This window comes from Protomyctophum bolini (genome assembly GCF_963924005.1).
Source record: "Protomyctophum bolini genome assembly, chromosome: 24".
Classification (NCBI taxonomy): domain Eukaryota; kingdom Metazoa; phylum Chordata; class Actinopteri; order Myctophiformes; family Myctophidae; genus Protomyctophum; species Protomyctophum bolini.
In genome coordinates this window covers 6930030-6934737 of record NC_137885.1, presented here as the reverse complement: position 1 = coordinate 6934737, position 4708 = coordinate 6930030, and positions in this window count along the sequence as shown.

The window sequence follows — 4708 nt, the reverse complement described above, 5'->3', positions numbered from 1 at the left end:
ACATTAGGCTATGTTTTCGAACATTGAGATTCTGTCACGGTCCGCTCCTCACACTATACCTATAGACACATCTCCTCACCTATTTGGCCGCGGACCCCCATGTGAAAAGATTTAAATGAATACAACTTTTAAAGTATCCAACATTTTGCAAGACGTTTGGGTAACGTTACATAGCTATACATTGTCAGCCAGGAATTGAACCTGGAACCTCTTGTTTCATATAGGTAGGCCATTATACCAGTGAGCCATATAGGGCTTTTTATTTAATGTTTATTAAGCCAAATCTATAATTCCCATTGGTTCATAAACATTCATTTAAGATTAAGATTAAGCAACAGCACAACACATTTTAGACATTTGTTTTTTTTTGTTCCAGAAACATTGTAACTATCTTGGTGTATTCCATAGATAAGTTAAAGAAGAAGGAACAGCCAGCATGGCGGCTCACTGGCTCAGTGTGATAGGACACTGCCTACATGTTAGAAGGTTGGGGTTCAAGTCTTACTGGGTCTTTACTCTGAACCTACTTTTGAAAACTTTTCTCCAGAAACCACACTTAAGCTATAAAGAAACCGGCCTCCCCCCACATTTAGCTGGGCCCTATAGTTGTTAGTTTGTTGTTTATTTTGATCCCCATTCTACTACCTTAGTAGAAGCTACTCTGGGGTTCCTGGGGTTAGAGAAGAAGGATAGCTACAACAGAACATCCAGCATGTGATAAGACACTGTCTACATGTCAGAAGGTTGGGGGTTCAAGTCTTCCTCAGTCTTTACTCTGAACCTAGTTTTGAAGATTTGCTTAGTAAAATTAGTGTAACACAACCTGGAGCAGAGCTGACCAAACACAACACAACGCAACACTGACACCTGTTGGACACAACGGAAAACAACATGTATTACGCATAGTGCAGATGGTTCCCAAAAAAAGCAACGTCATTGGGCAATGGCCACACAGGACAGCTGTCAATCAACTCTAGTCAACATTTTGCAGGTTTGACAGGGGGTGGGACTAAAAAAAGATAACAGGAAGGAAAACAGTCTGAGAGAGTGAGAGATCTGTGGAACTGGAAACAGCTCTGTTTATAAATTAAATTATCTGGACCTGGTAAATGTTGTCACCAAATGAAGCGATTAATATCAGTGCGTTTGAAGCTGGGTTTTCACTGAGTATTTCTACCAAAACCAGCTGACATTAATAACAACAAGATGGACTGTGGCTGGTGAACTTGTGAGAGACATTTCAACAAGTTTCTGAGTGAGTATGGATGCTATCTGAGAAGTGTAATAGGACATTTAGTTAATGTACTGTCTGTCTAGGACCTTTATAGCCCTAGAATGCTGTCATATTGCATACATTTCACCAACACAGGATCGAGGGCATGTGTTAGTATGTAATATCTGAGCCATTCTAGGGCTAGAACCTTTAATAGTGTTCCATGTGCAGGATAGGATCCAGGTGCACACTAGCCCCTTTCGGGACCCTCAGTTACTGTATCTTTGTGTCCAAAATTCAGAAAAGGTAACCGAGGGTGCCGAAAGGGGCTATGTGGCACGTGCACACAGACAATTATTTAGAAACGAAAGCAGAGAGATTCACTGCTTTATTCTCTTTTTCATCTGTGACGCTGCTTTAATCTTAAATTAATCTTAAAATTAGACCACTCTTTCAGGCCGTGACCACACACTCTGACAAGCAAATGTAGGCGTTAACTATAGGCCTGCCGCCTACAGTAGCCTACGCCTATTACATTTTGTTTGACTCATGTTCCATAGATAAGTATTGTGAAAATAGCTGCTGATCTACAAGATCACAACGCCTCGTGTTGCGAGCTGTTGGGAGCTTGTAAATCAGCTATTTTCCACATGTTTTTATACCGCTTTCTTATATTTAATTATTTGACAACTTAATTTGACAACCGGTATATTGTTTGTTGATTGACATGACATGACATACTGTAGTGTAATCGCCATCATAATCATTTCCATCTCGCAAAAATGTCTCCAAAAATAGTGGAAATGGTTGATCTCTAGCAGAGCCTAGGTGACCAGAGTTTTTTGACTTGAGAGCTACTTTCAAAACCAACTCAACCAAGATCTACCCACCAAAAAAACATGATCTCATTTGCTGAAAATAGTTTGGAATAGCGGCTCTGGCGTTACACAACATGAGAAACACACTTGGAATGGGAAATAAAAGGGGGAAAATGGAAATAGTTTGTGTAACTTTGTAATGCTACTGATGTTTTTGCTCAACAATCTTTTAAACAAAGTATTCCATTAATAATAATAATAATAATAAAACTTTATTTGTATAGCACCTTTCATGACATGAAATGCAGCTCAAAGTGCTTTACAGAGCAATGGAAAAAAAGAAAAGCAAGGCAAAGATTAAAAAAACAAGCAGTAATGCAATACAGTGAGGACATGAATAACAAAAAATAAAAGATCAATTAAAAGCAATGTTGTAGAAGTGGGTCTTGAGCTGTGCTTTAAAAATGTCTACAGAGGCTGCCTGTCGAAGGTACAGTGGTTTGTTCCATGCCGTTGGCCCGTAGAAGCAAAAAGCTGCTTCCCCGGTCATTTTTTTTATGTCAATCAATCAAGTCACATTAATTCAAGTGTCAGATGCCACATTAATAAATTATTACCCTATATATACCTGTTGTGAGATATTTGCGCCCCCCTCCTCTACTTAGATATATTTATTCATGATTTTTTATATTCAATTTATGTATTCCAATGTTCAAAGTAAAAATGCAATTAAATTGTTAATCACAATAATTGTTAATCACTATAAATTGACAATTAGCATGAAATGTCATGATGGTGACGCTGATCTAGGATCTGATCCTTATATACTCCTTCCTTTTGGTTGATTGTAACAATTAAACACTCCACTGTTTCTCTCTCTCCACTCCTCTGCCAACTCCTCTGAACAGCGCATCGACATGTTCTAGCTGTTGCCAGACTTGAGCGTGTAGGCGTGGCCGTTTTCCGCTCAGAGCCGGCGTCTCTTCCGGGTTTTTAGACGGCTGGTGGATGGAAATTAAGCTCCACCCACGCAGCTGAATGCCGCGATGACCAGAACCACAACCCGTGTTGGATTTAGTATGTCGCAGCAGACCAAGAGGTCTTCTCTTCTTCCCATGTAAGTCCTGCCTCCACGCAGGATCTCACCGTTGGCAAACGATGTACGTCATAACTCATAAGTGCTCTAAACAAGCATTACAAAGTCCATAGACTTGACTGACACATGACGTAATCTCCAAAAGCCATGCATTTGGGGGGCTAGCCAAATAATTAATGGATTACCGGTATGTTAAATTTTTAATTTAGATATCATGCTACTTGGACAGAATCATTGGTTACCTGGTATTTCAATGTACAGATAATACTTCGACATGATCATTGGTGTTTAGTTTAACTGGTATTTCAATGGACAATTGTGTCGCACTCGCAGATCAAACTTCTGCATAGATTTCATAGATGCTCCACAGACTTTTTTGACAGTTTTGTTGGATTCATGTTAATGTGTATTTTCTAAATGTTACCACCAGAGGTACACGGACAAATGTGTCCATGGCAAGACTTGGTCTTGTCCATGGCAAATGTTGGCAGTGTCCTGCTAGTCTCATTCTCCTGGCTGCTATTTTCTGGCTCACCCTTGGCATTCCATCATACAGAGTTGTGTTTGTAACATGTGTGCTCTTATTGATGTTGAGTACTGCCCGCAACATTCTGATGTAGCACCCATCGAGAGACTTCTGCAGGGTTGGCTTCAAGGTCCAGCATTCACTGCCGTCTAGGAGAACGGACTCTACCGTTGCGTGGAAGAAGCTGAGTTTGGTTTGACAGGGGAGGTTGGAGTTCCATACACTGGCCATGCCGTTTAGGGCCCTCCATGCAAGGGCCTTCCTCACTTTCAGGTCTTGTTCGGTTGAGTTGACCCATGAGCCCAGGTACTTGAAGTCATTGACTTCCTTCAAAGCAGTGCCTTCTGTTGTTGTTAGAGGTGGATGCTCTGATGGGATGTTATAGGTGATAACTTGAGTTTTCTTGGCATTCAGCCGGAGGCCAACCTTGGCACATTCTGACTCCACTCTGGTCAGGAGCTCCTGCGCTTGTTCCACGTGGTCAGAGAGCAGGCTGATGTCGTCCGCGTAGTCCAAGTCTGTCAGGACTACTGTTGGGTGTCGCCTCGACCTCCTTGGTGTTATGGTGAGGCCAAGGTCCTGCTCTCGTCCATTGATGGCCTTCCTTAACGCGTAGTCTTTTACACACCATTATAATGTTCTTATTTTGACCTTAAGACCCAATTAATTACTGAATGTGAGTATCCAGCATTTCTTCAGAATACGTTTGAGTGTGTACAAATTTGGTTCCATTGTCCGCTCATTTGTACTATGTCTGTGGCAAAAATTTAATTTTGACAAAAATGTCCACCACAAGCCTGACATGGCGATGACCCCTGAATGTTACAACATGCTAATGAATTGTCCTGTAAGTCCATATGGGCTGAGATTCCTTGGAAGCATGACACTACAGAAAATCGATCAATCTAATCTAAACCAAATCATTGCACCGCATTGTGAGCTTGTAGATCGGCTATTTTCAGCGAATGTTCCCAACAGAATAAGGATGGTTAGTTGGTCCTTGACCCCCTGTTGAAGACCTGTGGTTTAGACTAGAGAACTTTAGACTGATGTTA